Source organism: Mustela lutreola, chromosome 13, assembly GCF_030435805.1.
Source record: "Mustela lutreola isolate mMusLut2 chromosome 13, mMusLut2.pri, whole genome shotgun sequence".
In the NCBI taxonomy this organism is placed as follows: Eukaryota; Metazoa; Chordata; class Mammalia; order Carnivora; family Mustelidae; genus Mustela; species Mustela lutreola.
In genome coordinates, this window is record NC_081302.1 from 37,586,942 (window position 1) to 37,605,659 (window position 18,718).

Genomic DNA, 18,718 nt, shown 5'->3' on the forward strand with positions numbered 1-18,718 from the left:
ACATAAGATAGAAGTGGTATCTCATATGTTCTTCACTGAAACAAATTGTTTTGTAGGAAGAAGTAGGGTAATGTTTTTCTAAATAGAGAAATGTGGAAACCTACACTAGCTCCATCTTTACTGGTGCCTGAAAGCTTTCACTTGAAAGGTATACTAAGTGAGGAGCGTCACTGAGGTCTATCTAAGTTAAACAGACAAAAGAACTATCAGGAAAGAGGTAAAAATATTGGAGGTTAGATAAAATGTTCAAGAGAGTAAGAAATGATGTAGAATTGGGATATATTAGAGCTTATATAGAGCATCATGGGATATAAATCAAAGCGAAGAAGGGTCAACTTGGGACCCTGAAACATGTGGTCTTAAATAAATGGACATTAGTATATGGGTTTAGACCTGAGGGTGTCTTAAATTTAAGCAATCTGTCATCTCTAAGATGATATTTGGAGCATTCATGCAAGTGTTCTTTCCTGCAGTTAATAACTACTGGACTGGAGGAAGGGCAGTCCCACTGGGAACACTAGGTATTCAGGTACCATCCCTTCTGGAAATTATGAGGAAAGATCTAGAAATGAACAACAAAGAAAGAAAGTTAATATATGCTTAAGTTCCTGCATTGTGAGTATTAAAATGCCCCCATTTTTCTCTAAAAGTATTTCTACTTTTTAACACACAATTTCCATGAAATTGATATCTAACAAGAAATATGAAAACTTTTTAATGTACATGTAAATGTAATTAGTATCCAACTAATTATGGGAAATATAGTATTTCATAAATATAGTATTTCATAAATATAGTAACTGGAAATTTTAGAAGATGATTTTGGTTAGTTTGTAAGGGTAAAACATCAGACATTATGATAAGTGATGTCAACATAAATTGTTTTAACCCATTCCCTACTTATATAATGTTTCACATGTAGAGTGGACTATAAAGATTAATCAAAATTTCTTTGTAGCAGTGCCAATTTTCAGGTTAGCATTTAAATTCAAAGAAGACATATTGAAATTCTGATCAGTATGCACTAAGCTTACAGTTTAATTTGAGTCACTGCTGATTTAACTATGATGCAATAATGACAACTTTCTCACCGAGAGGAGCCCTTGATAACTATTCCCACACCATGGACTCTGCTCTTCTGACGTGGTCACCAAACAGTAAAATAATTTATTTCTCCTAAATACTATAGCAGGGAATTTGTAGAGCAAGAGCTCTTTTCTTTGAACAATAAAATATCAAGATTAATGTGTAGGCAATATAGCCACATATTCATAAATCCCTAGAACACCAAGCTGCAGTCTTCTTCCCTATCTTTTGAGGTAGAAACAATGATACAGGCTTTGCATGTCTTCTCTGTCCCAATTGGACTGCACATCAATCAAGCATACATCTACAAACTTTGCTTTTTAATATTCTCCAAAGCTGATTATTTTATTTAAATGGTAGCTATAATACAAGTTCTAAGAAACAGTGGTCAGCAAATTGTTTTCAGGCATGGTAGTCTTTCTTAAGGAATGAAGTAATAATGTTTTATCTTCTTTTATATTCTGTGGAATCATTAAAATCCTTTTATACCTAAGTGTTAATTCTTGCTTAATAGAGTGCTAATTACAGGTATTCAATAAGTGTATGCTGGTCTTTTGCAGATGCCACAGCATCTAGGAGAGACAATTGTTCTCTTCCTATAGTTTTCTTATTCTCCCATTCCCCAACACCAGACAAGAACCAGAACGAGATATAAACTTCAGTTATGTTCAGTAAAACCCATTAAACACGTATCCTGAATTAAATGTTCAAATTTGCAATGATGAAAAATAAGATATGGCACCAGCCCTCTATGCAGGTTGTACTCTAGCGATCTGTAGCTACGTATGAAACTCTAATAAATCCATCAGTCCATGTGATTCAGTTTTGGCATAATTATTTTTTAAAGAGAATTCAATTAGATCAATTACCAGCATTAACACTTCTGAAAAATCCATTTCTTCCTTCCCTAATTTACATTCATTAAGAACTGCTCCATACATTCTCATTCCAAACTCCAAAACCTCCATTGTAAGTTTGGAGACTTGTTTTCTCAGTCCTTCCTTTCTTTCTTTAACACATTTGTTAGAAGATCCTCCCTCCCTGCAGGCAGAAGTACAAGAGCTGGAAGTAAAAATAAAGAGAAATTGGGGAAGCTGGTAAACACTCAATTGCTATATTATTGACTATTTTAAAAATTCCTCTTATTTGATTGACCTCCTGAACTAGATGGCTGAACTAAGCATAAAAGACACAGGATATTCTTCTATAGTACATTTGTTTTACAGTACATATGAAGTATGGAAAACTTTATATTTCACTATATTCATAATTCTAAGACCAAGTTTTGAGACAGATATTTCCACTGTGCTGTTATCTTATAATATTCATCCAATGTCTTTGAAAGTAAAGGGCAGACCCCTTGTGCATTCAGTGTTATGTTTTGAGCAATATATCTTTGCAGATTATTCTGGAATAATACATATCTCCAACAGTAGTGTGATACCTAAGTAAAGCCAAAAGAATAATTTTCCTTTTTTATTTTTTAACTTTTCAGAAATTTATTTAGTTTCCAGGACCAGATACTGAGTGCTGTAAATTTACAGGTTTTTGATTTCAATCCCAACAACAGTATTTCACCTTAAAAAGTTTTAATGATTTTTACTGGAATGTCAATGGTCTTCATGGTTTGCTAGTTATGTCTTCAAGTCACAGTTCTCCTGCTCTGTTTTATTCTTGTGCATTTTTCCAACAAGTGTATTTGTTGTCTTCTCCCTGAAGAATCTTATTCCACTCTTGAAGTACCTTTGCCTCTTCCAGAAGGGCTTTCTCCTCCTCTTGAAGAGCCCCGTTTTCTTCTCTAAGAGCCTTGTTCTCCTCACGAAGTGCCTGTTCCTCCTTCCACAGAGCCTGTTCTTCCATCTCTAGTGCTATTCCTTCTTTCATCAGGGCTTGTTCCTCCATCTTGATTGCTCTCTCCTGGTGTTGCAAGGCCTTTATCTCCTCATGGAGAGACCTTATTTCTTCCTGAAGAGCTTTTGCTTCATTCTGGAAGGCCTTCTCCTGTTCTCTGATAGCCTTGATCTGTGCTTCCAGGGCTCGATTCTGTTGCCAATAAGATTTTCTTTCTATGTTCAAAGCATTGATTTTTTCCCCTGCTGGTTTTTGGCTCTCTAAAACCACATTTTTAAACTTCCATAGAACCTCGTTTTGCTGTCTCAAGGATTGATTTATCTCCCTGATCAACTGGTTGTCCATTCGGAAGGCTTTGTTTTCTCGTTGAAGAGCTTTATTTTCTCCCCAAAGGGACTTGTTTTCTTTTCTGAGAGCCTTGTTTTCATCCCTGGACACCTTATTGTCTCTCTGAAGATTTTTTTCCACCTTATGAGACTCATGTTTGAACGTATTTTGGTCTTGGGTGCAAGAGAAAAAAGAGGAAAATAAGTGCAATATTTTGACTCTGTTTATCCATTTTGATTGACAGACAACCATTATTTCTTAGTGTTTTATCTGAGCAAAATATATACACTCCAAATATTCTGGGTTCAGCCAAAGGTGAACTATTGATATTTACAACAAAAAATAGTCCTAAATTTGTTGCAACTTTGTTCATATAGAATTGGTTGTTGTGTTGACTTGTACAGGTAATATGACAGGGATCTAAACAAGGCTCAGTCAGGCCCACTGCAGGAGAAAAACAATCAAAACATGAAGACAATTCAGTAACTTAACTGTTAGGTTAGTGTAAAAAAATTTAAACTTGAATACATGTAAGTTGCAAATTAAATAATTCTAGGATATATATTGGATATTGATCAAAGTTAATGTATTGAATTCTTTGTGATAAACTGAGTAAAGCTCTGAGTTAAAGTACTTCTACCAAGCTATTAATCTTCCTCTACACTATTATTTATAATTATATTACTGGTTCTTGATGTGGAAAAATGCCACATATTTATATAAACATTTCTGGCTTTGTAAGAATTAGAAAACATTTTTTCAAAGAAGTTATTATACACCATAATTTTACATATATTTACTTAGGTATTAACTAGTGTTGTTAGATATTTAAGCAGACATTCATGCTTACATTTCTGTGGTCTCTGAATTCCCAGCGAGGCTGATTCTTTTAGTACTAGAAAATAACTAGGCAACATTTTATGTCATCTATAGTGATGTCATATAGTGTTGACAACTAACAAGATAATGGGAGCTATATATATAATGTTTGGGTGTTTTTTTTGGTGTGTATTTTAGGAAAAAAGGAAATTAAAATGTAAAATTATATTTAATGCTTTTCTGTATTATTAAATGAATATGTATATAGCCCTTGCTTTTATTTAAATTATTATAATTAACTTTAAACATTGAGTTTTGTATTAGCAAAGTAATTTTATTTTATACTGTAATTGACAAATACTAGGAACTACTATACAATCAAAGGTGAAAATATTTTAAATAATTTTAAGATCACTGGTGAATAATAAGTAGTAAATAAATTTGTATGTTATACCGAGTAGTGTTATTTAACACTAGCAACATTTTAATTCTAGCATATATTCACTGCTAGAATATAAAGCAAAAGAGTATAATTTTTTAAATGTAATTTTTTGATTAAATCTTAAAATATTTATATTTATGTACATGTCATGTTTTAATTATTTATACTTACAAACGTATACTTGGTTTAAGGTATAAACTTGAACATTGAATGTATAATAACATGTATAAGAATGTATAAGACAAAACCAAAACCACTCACATCTGATTAAGATTTGTGAATTTATTCCCTGTACCAGATTCCTTAGTAGCTGCTTACATTATATCTGCTTAACAAGGTTGAAGAAAAGTACTTTTTCTTACACATTTTTAACTCTGTATTTAACTTTAAAATAGGAAAATATAATAGCATGGAATGAGAGTTAATGTAAAATTAAGAAAATCCACGTGAAGGTTTTCAGTTTATTTGTTTTTCACTTGATGAGAGTGAAATTTCCCTTTGATCATCTCTATCTATAATTGAATTGAGAGAGTATTTTTTGTGATTGTGTGCCAGCTTATTCTTTATATTAGTGTTTCTGCTTTTTTGCTATTGCTGCCATGGTAGCTAAAGATTCAGAAAGGGTTCTAAAAGACAAAGAGCTCTGGACAGTCTGTTTGGAATGAATAGCTTTTGAGGTTTAAGAGCAAACTAGGAAAGAAGAAAAATAAAAATTTCTGTAGCCCTGATCTATTGAATAAACTGAATTCATAATTTAAAACCTGTCCTCAAATTAACTACAAATGCAGATGGTTTCATTAGTGAATTCTTCCAAATGTTTAAGAAAGAAATACTATTAATATATCCACAAATATTTTCAGATGATAGGAAAAAATGAACAACTTTTTGTTTGAGAACACATCCCCTTACTTAAAAATCTTACAGGGATCTTAAAAGAAAGAAAAAAAACAACTATAGCATAAAGTATCTTATAAACACGGTTGCAAAAATCCTAAACAAAAGATAAGCTCACCAAGTCCAATGATACATAAAATAAATTGTATATTATCACCAAACTGGGTTTAATTCATGAATGTAAGATTCAGTTAACACTGAGTAATCAATTCATGTAATTCACTACATTTACAGAACAAAGGAGAAGAGAAAAGTAATGTCAGAAAATTCAGAGAAAAGCATTTGATAAAGCAAAACTCGACACAGTTTTATGATTAAAAACCAAAACCAAGCCAACAATTATCACCAGCAACAATGTTCTCTTAGTGTAATAGGAGTAGAAAAGAACTTAATTCAATTATGAATTTTAAATGAAACAAATCAAAACAAATAAAACCCTGCAGAGGCATACCAGATGATGAAATACCAATAGGTCACAAATATGTAAGGGTGTCCACTGTTGGCACCTTCATTTTTCTTGTTCTGAAGTTTCTTATTGCTGCAAGAAAAAGTGTGTAGGATTGGAGGAAAAAAAGGCTTACAGACAAATTTAAATTAAATTAAAATATGACTTAGTAAGCTTATTAGATATAATGTCAATCTAAAAATCAGCTTCATTTAAACATATTTAGCCAAGAAACAATTGGGAAATAAATTTTGTAATTTTATATCATTTACAGCAGCAGGTAAAGCAGAACTCCTAGGAATAAATCTGTGCAAGACCTCTAAATAGAAAAGTACAAAAATTATTGAGAGAAATTATAGAGGTACAAATAAAAGGAAGAACAAACCACATTTTTATTGGAATATTCAATATTGGAAAGATGTAAAATTTCTCAAATTGATTTATATGTTCAGTGGCTTCCATGGATAAAGAATCCTGGGAGTTTGTGCAGGTACACATATGTAAACTGAAAAATTGATTCTAATTTTTTAATTGAAATATAAAGAACCAGGAAGAGCCATGGCAATCTTAGAAAACAGGATCAATGTTTTAAAAAAAATTATGTAGTAAATTAGGCATAAAAATAGACACACAGATCAGTGGAATAGACCAGAAAACCCAGAAGTAAGCCACAGTAATATGGTCAGTTAATCTTTGACAAAGAAGGAATGAATATGCAATAGGAAAAATTTCTTCAATAAATGGTGTTGGGAAAACCAGACATGTAAAAGAATGGAATGCCCACTTTCTTTCAGCATACATGAAAAGAAACTCAAAATGGATTAAAGAGCTAAAATGTGAGATCTGAAACCATAAAAATCCTTGAAGAGATCACAGGCAGTAATCTCTGACATCAGCAATAGCAACATTTTTCTAGATATGTCTCCTGAGGGACGGGAAATAAAAGCAGAAATAAACTGTTGTGACTACATTAATATAAAGACTTTCTACACTGTGAAGGAAACAATTAACAAAACTAAAAGGCGATCTATTGAATGGGAAAAGATATTTACAAATAACATATCCAGTAAAGAACTGGTACAACTCAATACCCAAAAAACAAATTTTCCAATTAAAAAATATACAGAAGACATGAACAGACATTTCTCCAAAGAAGGCATACAGATGTCCAAGATACATGAAAAGATGCTCAGGATCCCTCATCGTTGGGGAAATGCAAATCAAAACCCTAATGAGATATCATGTCATGCCTGTTAGAATCACTAAAGTCAAAAACATAAGAAACAACCAGTGATGGTGAACATGTGGAAAAAAAGAAATTCTAGCACTGTTGGTGGGAATGGAAACTGATGTAGCCATTGTGGAAACGAGTATGGAGATACCTCAAAAAATTAAAAATAGAACTACTCTTTGATCCAGGTACTGAAATACTTGTATTTGTCCCCAGTAAAACAGCAGCTCAGAAGGATACATGCACCCCTATGTTCATTGCCCCTATGGAAGGGGCCTGAGTTCATTGATAGATGAATGGATAAAGAACATGTGATACTGACACACACACACACACACATATATATATACATAGAGTAGTATATATACATAGAGTATATGTAGTATATGTATATGTAGTATATTTATATGAGTATATGTAGTATATATACCTAGAGTAGTATGTATGTATATATATATATATATAATGGAATATTATTCGGCCATAAAAAAGAATTAAATCTTGCCATTTGTGATGACATGGATAGAGCTAGGGATTATAAGGCAAAGTAAAATTAGAGAAAGACAAATTCTATATGATTTACTCATATGTGGAATTTGAGAAAACAAGTGAGCAAAGGAAAAGAAAAGAGAGAGAAATAGACAAACAAAGGAACAGACTCTTAACTATAGAGAGCTAGCCCTGGTTCTGTCACTTTCCAGTTCTATGAGCTTATAAATCGTCTCTGACAGTGAGTTGTCTTCTGCTCTAAAAATCAACCGGGATGATTCTTACCTAAAGTAGACTTAGGTCATCTGAAGATGGAAAGCCTCAGAAATGTTCAAGACCATAAGCCCTGAAATACTTGAGATAAAGATGAAGTCCTATAATCTCTTTAATTGTTCTTAAATCTTAAATTTTGTGCTCCACAAGTGATTTGAGCTCCCAAGATTGGGAAACAAGCGGAAAGAAAACAGAACAAGCAGGAATGAAGCATGATAAACATGGCTTCATTGAGGTTTTGTGGAACCATTCCCAATTTAGCATTGTTATGGTCTGAATTGTGTTCCCTCCAAATTCATGTTGAAGTCCTAACCTCCAGTACTTCAGGATGTGAATATATTTGGAGATAAGGCTGTAAAGAGGCAATTAAGTTAAAATGAGGCCATTATGTGCGTCCTAATCCAACATGACTGTGTCTTTAAAAGAAAAGGATATTTGTATATAAGAAAGGCAGAGAAGCAAGAGAAAAGACTGCGATGTCCAAGGCTCAGAAGAAATAATCACCTTAATCTGAAGTTCTAGCTTCTAGGTTTGTGAGAAAATAGGTTTTTTGTTTAAGCCACTCAGTCAGTGGTACTTTGTTATGGCAGTTCTAGCAAACTAATAAAGGTTTCCTTCTTTTCTGATTAAGTTTTGAAACAGGAAAAAAAAAATTGAAGACATCAACTGCCAACTGACTGATTTTGGCTCTCCTACATTACCATTTTGCACAGCTTTCTTAATTTCTGTTCCCTCTTTGAGTCCCTGGTTTCTGACACCCCATTCTCTATTCATTTTGGTCTCTAGCTAGGACCCCAGTATTTACTCTGCCTTGTGAGTGAGCATTTTGAATCATGCACCACAATGGTTCTTTATTCTGTTGCTTCTTATGGAACTATTTACAGTTAAGAAATCTGTCTCCTAGGGAAGTTTCTTTCTTATGTGAAGTTAACCAATTTAGAACCATCTTGAGTTTCTGTGATTCTTTGCACTGGCTAGACGACTCAGGGTATGCTCTGTTCATAGTTTCCTTCTTGACCAGGAATATTAAAAAAATATTTGGGGCTGCTAATCTAGCTTGACCCATATAGACTTTGCATTTACATTTTAAAGCCAGAACCTCCCTAGTGCTGTAAGTACACACAAACTTTAGCTGGCACATGATGTAAAAGAAGCAAATATTCTGTAAATCAGATTTTAAAATATCTCTAAAAATGTAAGGTTCTCTTGCTTCATCTTTGCCTACTTAGGAAATGCTGAACTTGTGACGTATGCAATGAACATTTGCATACTGAAGCTACAGGAACCAACTACAAATATTGGTTGTTAGCTTACAAGATCACAAGCAATCTAGCCTTTTTTAGAGGGCAGTTATGAAGTTTCCATGTCTTTTGCTTGCTAAACTGCAGCAACAAGCCTTTACTTATCAGAACCTAACCATGGGGTTCTGCTTGCTGTTAAGCCCCCGGAGGTCTGTCTTGAGCACGGCCGTGCCCCATGTGGTCCTTTGTAAACTTCCTCTGAGGCCCAAGCTACTTTGCCAAGCTTGTAGATATCCAGCACTTATTCTGAAGTCTAGGCATCTTTTATTGAAGTGATGCCTTTACCCAGGTCCCTGTAATCACCACAGAACTTGCTTGAAGATCCCTCACAGACCTCAGAAATTGAAAAAAACAAACAAACAAAAAAAACACCAAAACCAACCAAACAAAAAAAAAAAAAAAACTCAAGTGTAAAAAGACCAGCTGGATAAACTTTAGTAATTCTTTTCCAGGTTTAAAATACCTTGCCCACAAAGTAAAACCCAAGGCCTAATGCCATATATATCCTGCACACATGGGTAACCTTAATCACTTTCTTAAATTTCTTTTTTTGTTTTATGGTTCAGAATGTCTAAAGAGTATATCAAAGTTTAAGGTCTCTGAAATTAACTGCTCAAAACTATAGATATCCCAGGGAGGGATGAAACCTTGTAAAGCTTAAACTTTTTGGAAAATTCTAGGTACCTCCTGTGGGTAAGAAAAGTTATACAAATTTGAGTTAATCAGATGACCTACCCAAGGCAGAATGTGTAAAATGGTGTCGAGGGGTCAGAAAGTACACTGAGAACTTTCCAGTAGATATGAAAAGAAATGTCCCTTCCCACCCCCAAGAAGTAACAAATGAACGGAGAACCACTACTGGGGAAAGCCGCTAATGAAAGGGCATGCAGGAACAGGTATGAGAACCTCCAGTTCTGTAAGAATAGGGGATTAAGGATAAATAATGCCACCCTAAGAAGTTTAGGGCAGTAGTCAGAAAGTCAGGAAACTTGGAAATAGGATTTAAAATTGCCAGACCAGGCAACGACCTTTCATTTTGTTGTATCTGTTTTTAAAGGTCAACATTGACTTTGATTGTGGAGATGAGTTCGGATATGTTCCAATTTAAATATCACTTTCAATCCTTAAATTCCATTATTGCCTTAAAAAAATGATAATCAAAGCCAGTAACAACCAAAAACAACTGTTCAATTTTAACTTGCATTCAAAGAACATTTCCTAAAGTTACGAAAACAAAATAAAATCACCACAATGGTTTGTTTAAGTGACTATCTAATTACTTTATAGAAAATTACCTTTCTTCCTTAAAACACGGTGAGTCTGCCAAATCTACTCCTGTTGTAGTGAGGAGCCGAATGCTATTTGGCTTCTGGGCTCCATCTGCATTTGTCTGCATCTGCTTTCATCCTCCTCAGACTCTTCTCAAAAGGAGCACAGAGAGTCTGCAATTCATGTGAGGGCACCCAGCCAGATTAGAAGCTGCCAAATATCAACATCAGGTTTTGTGAGAAAAATTAAGTTACTTAAGCCTTCTCTCTAGCACAGCAATAATGTTGGATGAAAGGTTATGCAGTTTGAATCTCTATTTCTACCCTGCTGGGAAAAGATAATTTGGAAGTGAAAATGTGAGGTTATGATGTGATTTGGACATTTTATGGTGACCTACCCTTTTCAACTGCTATTCTTACAGTGTCTGGTTATCATGTTAGTGATTTTTTTCTTTTCTTTTTTTTTTAACTGTTTTCCTGCAATTGCCACACTACAACACGGAAGGTAGAATGAGAATAGCTTCACATTTTAGATTTTTAAAAGGTTTGTGGTTCTCTGCAAATCTTTAATAATTCTTTATTCTGAGAAGCAAATGTGCTGATATGTATGCATTTTCATTCTGGTTACTTTCTTCCCAATAAATGATTTGGGGCTGATTTATGATAACAAAATTTAAAATTTGAGAATGAAAGCAGTAAGAAACCTCAAGGGCCAGATATTGAATGGGACATTTGATTAATATTTTAATATTAATTTTGCTCATCAGTAAATGGTAATAATGATAGCATATCCTCAGGTTTACTTTGAGGCTTAAACAAATCAATATATGTAAGAAGTTAATAATAGCTAGTGATAAAAAATAGTTGCAATTATAATATTAATTACATTAATGCATATTTTGACTTCCTAATGAAAATTAAATACTGTTAGTAACACGAGTAGAAGTATTTTAAATATTTGCAATAAAGCTAGGATCAAAATGAAAATTCTAAATTTAAATTTCTATTTATCTATATGTAAAATCTAAAAACAAAATATTTCTATTACTTTCTCAAAGTCACTTGGTTATGTAAAGGCAAAAATGGATTGGGCTACAAATATGTGACTGCTCTGTTATGCATTTTCACAGATCAATAGCAGAATCTTAGAAGTCTTGGGTGAACTTTTTCAGACTGCACTGGGTGAAGCATGATTTTTGCCTTCTTGAATGCTAGATGTAATTAGTTGATACCTCCAAAAATACTTCAACATTGTATATTTGAGTTTACATGTAATTTTTATAAGATGTCTCAGAAAAGAGGACTGATATAGTTTAAGATATAATAAAAGTAGAATAGATATACAAACATGCTCTAAACCATTTGGCCTACTTGCTGAATAAAAAAATGAAGAAAGGCCTTATTTTATGTATGAGTGTAAGCAATAAATTATTACCACAGGCAGTAAGGGAGTTGATTTGGTAACTTTATCACTCAGGATCTTCCTTAGGTCCTTAACTATGTTTATGTATGTGAATGTATGTGCATTTTCCTTTTTCTTTACATACACTGAAGAACAGTTTTCATGTCTTATTTACTTTCTAAAGAAACTGAATTTTTTGAGAGCTTGACTACAAGATACTTTAATTTATTCAGCTTTCTCTAAAAAATATGTAGTTAAGAGATTTCTAGCAAGTCACATTGTCAATATTAATGTATCATCATTAAATGAGCCTTAGATCATAGATCTTATGGCCCACGAGATTAGAAGATTCTGAAATTATAGAATGGGTGTCTCAAACTCTCAATAAAAAGAGAAAAGAGACAAAAAGATTTTGAGATAAACTATTGCAAATATTTATCCATAGTCTTTCTTTTTTTTCTCTCTCCATATTCTTTCTAAAACATTTCTATCCCACAAATTCTTATGTTGCAAAAGGGAGAACAACAGGTTCATTTTGCAGTCTTGTCCCATGTCTCCACTGATAGATCATAATGGGCAACTGCTCCAGTTTGTCCTACGCTGTGCTTTTAAAAATTCAAGTTTTCATATTTAATTTTAAAGAAATTGTAGCCTAAAAGTGAAATCTACAATATGACTGTTATTCTAAAGAAATTGGTTAGGGTAATTTAAATAATAAAGGTAATTAATTATGTAAATGTCCAGCTATTCTCCCTATTCAGCCTTGATGATCTTTAGCAGAGAATAGGAAAACTTGTGCATCTTTTTCTTTTTCCTTCATACCTATGAGAATATCAACTAGCTCAATGAAACTGATACATTTCTAAAAAGAAATATGCTATAACATATTGTATAGAACAGATAATATGAATCTAACATGTTTATATATAAACACCATAGATATTAAAGGTTGAAAGAATAGAGGTATAATTATAACAATAGAGGAATGGTTTATAACTCAGAGTAATAATAAGTAAGTGCCTTTTTATAGCATCTAGCATAGCTTGAAGGGAATTTAGAGATAATTGAATCCACACTTCAGATAGAGATGCTGATGTGGAGAAAAGGCTAAGCTTCATGCCTAAGGCCATATAACTGGTTAGCAACAGACCCTTTACCAGATTTAAGGTATTTGACATGGAGAATAGATTACCTTTTGGTATGTCGTAGCTAACTTGAATTTGAGTGATAGAATTGTTTTATTTCTTCTTAAATAGTGAAAATTCTGCTAAGAACTTCTATGATTTAAGGACATGTTTTTTCTGACTCCTGGTTTAAAATGAGCTTGAAAGAGAAAATCCTTCTATAATTTGCTTAAGCAACTCATGAATTCATTTCTCTAAGTGAGGTAGGGTCACAAAGTACTTGCTTGCACTTGTAAGACTCCTGAAAAATCTTTAGCCATGATTTGCACATTCTCATATTTATCTTTGGAAAGTAGAGAAGAAACAAAAGTGGTAGTTTTGAGCAGACCTACGTTTGAGAATGACAGCTACAGGAGATGACAGTAAAGGAGAATGGAGGCAATTTGTTTTGATTTTATTATGTGAGAAAGCCTAATTTTTTTCAGGAACTCAAATTCATATAAGAAATATATATTGTAAGGGTGCCTGGGTGGTTCGGTGGGTTAAGCCTCTGCCTTCAGCTCAGGTCATGATCGCAGGGTCCTGGAATCAAGTCCTGCATCGGGCTCTCTGCTTGGTGGGGAGCCTGCTTCTCCCTCTCTCTCTGCCTGCCTCTATGCCTATTTTTGATCTCTCTCTCTCTCTGTCAAATGAATAAATAAAATCTTAAAAAAAATATATATGTTATGCTTGAATCAGAGGCACCTGGGTGGTTCAGTTGTTAAGCATCTGCCTTCGGCTCAGGTCATGATCCCAGGGTTCTACAGTTGAGCACTGCATCAGTCTCCCTGCTTGGTGGGAGACCTGCCTCTGCTTGTGTTCTCTCTCTCACTGTCTGTCTCTCTGTCAAATAAATAAATTAAATCTTTAAAAAAAAGAAATATATATTTACTTAAATCAAAAGCACATAGAATATTCTTGGGGTGGCTCAGTTGCTTAAGTGTCTGACTTGTGATTTCAGCTCAGGTCATGTTCTTAGAGTCCTGAGTTCAAGCCCTGCATGGGCTCCATGCTTAGTGTGAAGTCTGCATGAGATTCTTTCTCACTCTCCCCCTACCCCTCCTACTGCTCACTCTCTCTCTGAAAAAAAAAAAAAATTCATATAGAACTTTTTGAAATGAATCAGATATGATCCCTCTCTTTAAGTTATGAACAATTAATTGAGAGTATCAGAAAAAAACATGATGCGGAACATTAACTGAGAGCACTCTGTAAAAGCACTGATAGAGTACTTGGCACGTAATTAGTGCTGAGCATATCCTCTCAGATACTAAATTGGAATGAGATAAATACTGTAATAATGCTTGTAGGCTAACACAAGGAAAGAGGCATTTATGGTAGGCCTAGAATAAATAGGTAGGATTTTAACTTGACATATATAGGTACTATAGGTACTATAACTTGAAAAAATGAACATGTAATGGAGGAAATGTGAGAAAAATTAGGTGACAAAAAAAGTAGGCATTTCAGTAAGCGAGATTAAATATAATTCTAAAAGATCTCTTCCTTTACACTGATCATAGACATTCATGTAAAGAATATAGGTATGTCATCTCTTCCCTGAAGTGAACAATAAATTGGCCTAAATTCTTTAGTTTGTTTTCATTTCCTCTATAAAATTATTTTCATTTCAGAATTGTGCTTTTTTGATAGTGTAGACCTAACTATATAATAATGGTCTTTTATACATACATGGTCATTGCTTTCCTTTCTCATATTTCTTGTTCTTAAGTATGTTACCAACATTTGCATTGTTTATATTATTAGTGGTAGAGCATGACCTGTAAATTCCTGTTTGCTTTGTGACAGCCTCCTGAATGATAGTAGACTAATTGTAAGCAAAGAAAATGAGGTCTTTCTTACCAAAAGACAGATTGCCTTAAGTAGAAACAGTGATGAAAATTGAAAAAAATAACAGCCTCAACCCAACAGCTGCTGCTGTTTCTGCCAAATATTGCTCTGTCTCTAAGTCCCATTTCTGAAAAAGTGTATAAATTAATCAGCAGAATACAATTTTATTTACAAAATTCATATTGATAATCCCTCTCAGTGTAATTTAAATTCTTAGAAACATCTAATGCAGTTTATCAATGTCTTGAATTCAAAATTATATGTGACGCTGCCTTTTTTAAATTCACTCTGACGGAGAAACATTTTTTTCATTCTTTAATTAGATTGGTTGCAGTATTTTGTAGTGACCATATTGTTGGCAGTGTTGTTGAGTAGACACGAGCTTTTTGACATTGAAGTGTCTCTTTCTGGATGCCTGGGTGGTTCAGTCAGTTAAGTGTCTGCCTTTGGCTCAGGTCATAATCCCGGGTCCTGGGTCCTGGGATTATGTCCTGCATTGGACTCCCTGCTTAGTGAGAGCCTGCTTCTCCTTCTACCTGCCACTCCCCCCTGCTTTGCTCACTCACTCACTTTCTCTGACAAATAAATTAAGTGTCTCTTTCATGAAAAAAGATGTCACAGGCCCTGTGTATACATGCCTTTCCCTTAAAAACTTGTACAAGTTACCTATTCTGTATAGATATAAGTATGGTATAGTTATAGATATAGATTGATATCAATTTATATATATATATATATATATATATTTGAAAATGTCCCTATATATACATATATATTTATATATATTTGGATATATTTGGTGTAAATTTATGTGCATAATAAGGAGGGCAGTGTGGTGTTCAAAGCACAGTAGGATCACAACCTTAGCAGGAGTCAGGGTGTGGGTCCATTAAGATTTTTGGAAGAGGTCATGTTTTAAATGAGTCCAGAAAAATATGGAACTGGATACTAGGAAGGTCAAAGGAGTCATAAGTAAATTCATGTTGAGAGTCAGCACAAGTAAAGTCATATATTAAGGACAGGCTTGAGATAAGGGGGGAAATTAGTTGGGAGGGGAAAGAGATCAAATCATGCCTTATTAGAAAATAGGAGTTTTTCCTTTTAATATTTATGTATTTATTTGAGGCGGGGGAGAAACAGAGGGAAAGAGAGAGAGAGAGAGAATCTCAAGCAGACTCCACCCTATGCATGGAGCCAAGTGTGGAGCTTGATCTCATAACCCATGAGATCATAATCTAAGCTGAAATCAGAAGTTGGACATTTAAGCAACTGAGTCACTGAGGCATCCCTATAGATTTTTTTAAAATGGAAAATCATTAATGTTTTAATTTTAAGCATGATAAACCCAGCTTTTTAATTAGGTAAGATTTCAGTAACCTGTGTTTTTGAAGACAGTATTTGGAGTATTCCAGTATTTGGAGATATATTGAGAAATAAATCCATAAATAAAGAATTTTTGCTTTTATGAAGCTTAAAGCCTAATAAAGAATACAGATATTAAATAAGCAATTAAAATAAAGCTTCTTCAGTGTAGTTATTAGAAAATCATAGATTTCAATGAAAAATCAAATCCATGAATTTAGTTATAATTTTGAGTTTTGAGGTGCTTATAGGCCATCTAGGAACACATGTGCTTAGTATTTTGGATCTATAAGGCTGCAACTGAAGAAAAAAGTAGGTTCTAAGATAAAAATGCAGTTGTTAAAATGGAATATGAATGAATTGGAGTAAATGAAATAGTCCAGGGCATGTTCAGAACAAGGTCCAAGGCAGCAACTTGGTGCAAAGGAACATATCAAGGATAAGCAGATATAGGTCATTTTCTAAGCAGGACTGAAAAAGCAAGGCCAGAGAAGCATACATATATCTACAGAACAAGGAAAAGAAGTTTAAGAAATATATTATGGTCAAGTTAAGTGAGAATTTGGAAACTTTTTTTTTAATGCTTTTGTTAGTATAATTTCAATGAAATAGTATTGAAAATCATTTTTATACTGGATTTAAAAGTGAATAAAAGTTTAAGAAATTGAAACAGGAATTGTACAAAATTATTTTGAAAAGTTTAGTATTAGAGAAAAAAGTTACTGGAAGGTGATATTGAGTGAATGAGTTTTTTTGTTTTAAATTAAAAATACTTAAAAGTAATTAGTTAATTAATTAAAAATGCTTGTCCATGTGCATGAAGCTATCCTGTTGCAGAGAGGGAGAACCTATAGAATCTGAGTGTGTGTGTGTGTGTGTGTGTGTGTGTTTATGCGTGTACATATGTGTAATTATATAGAAATATTTAGAAAGGATTCTATGTGACTCATTTTCATTATTTGAATATCTATCTGGAACAACTGTGAGCTCTCTATTAATTTTCTGGAACCTGATTTTCCTAAGTGCCCTTTAGTCCGACTAGTTGGACTTCTAAGAGTTTTCTCCATCCTTGTATTGGGCCATTGCAGGGATAGAATAAGGCGCAAGCTACAACATCAGTGAAGAAAAGTGCTTAAGAATAAGTGCCCTGCTCCCACCACTTTAATTCAACATAGTACCAGAAGTCGAGTCACAATAATCAAGCAAGAAAAAGAAATAAGACGCATCCATATTGGTAAAGAAGAAGTTAAATTATGATTGTCTGCAGACAATATGATATTATACATAGGAAATCTTAAAGATTGCACACATACACACAACTACTAAAAGAAATGAATTCAATAAAGTGGCAGGATATAATAGTTAATGTCCAGAAATCAGTAGTGTTTCTATACACTAACAATAATGTTGAGGAAAGAGAAATTAAAAACAAAACAAAACAACAGCAACAACAAAAACACCACCATTTACAATTGCACCGAAAATAATAAAATACCCAGGAATAAACTTAACCAAAGAGGCAAAAGACCTATACTCTGAAAACTATAAAACACTGATGAAATATGTGTGTGTGTGCGCACGTGTGTGTGTGTGTAAAATTTTATTTCTTTCAGTGTTCCAAAATTCATTGTTTATACACCACACCCAGTGCTCCATGCAATTCAGGCCTTCCTTAATACCCATCACCAGGCTCACCCAATACCCCATTGCCCTCCCCTTCATAAACCTGTTTGTTTCTCAGACTCTGCAGTCTTTCATGGTTTGTCGTCCCTTCCGATTTTCCCCAACTCACTTCTCTCCATCTCCCAATGTCTTCCATGTTATTCCTTATGCTCCACAAATAATGGAAAACTAATGATAATTGACTCTCTATGCTTGACTTATTTCACTCAGCATAATCTCTATCAGTCCCATCCATGTTGCTACAAAAGCTGGGTTTGAGTTTATCTTTATGTATGGTATAAGGGAATGCTTAAGTTTCAATCTTCTATGCATAGTTGTCCGATTTTCCCAGCACCATTTATTGAAGAGACTGTCTTATTTCCACTGTATATTTTTTTCTGCTTTGTCAAAGATTATTTGACCATAGAGTAGCAGGTCCATATCTGGGCTCTCTGTTCTGTTCCTCTGGTCTATGTGTCTGCTTTTGTGCTAGTACCATGCTGTCTTGGTTATTGCAGCTTTGAAGCTGGAAATCAGGCAACATGATGCCCCCAGTGTTGTTTTTCTTTTTCAACCTTTCCATAGGAATTCGGGGTTCTTCTCGTTCCATACAAATTTTAGGATTGTTTGTTCCAGCTCTTTGAAAAATACTGGTGGAATTTGATCAGGATGGGACTGAAAGTATAGATTGCTCTAGGCAGTATACACATTTTAGGTTGAGTCCTTTAATAAAGATATCAAAATACACTCAGGAAGAATTAAAATAACCTTCTTCACCCATATCGAGGATTTATAACCAACCTCCCATCTTTTTCTTCTGTCAGTGTTTCAGTGTATTTGTTTTTGTTCTGG

General features: G+C 33.7%; 1 pseudogene; it reads right to left on the minus strand.

The window, feature by feature from the left end:
- Window positions 1-2,584: 2,584 nt before the first annotated feature.
- LOC131814044 (coiled-coil domain-containing protein 70-like) lies at window positions 2,585-3,702 on the minus strand (annotated as a pseudogene).
- Between the last annotated feature and the right edge of the window lie 15,016 nt (window positions 3,703-18,718).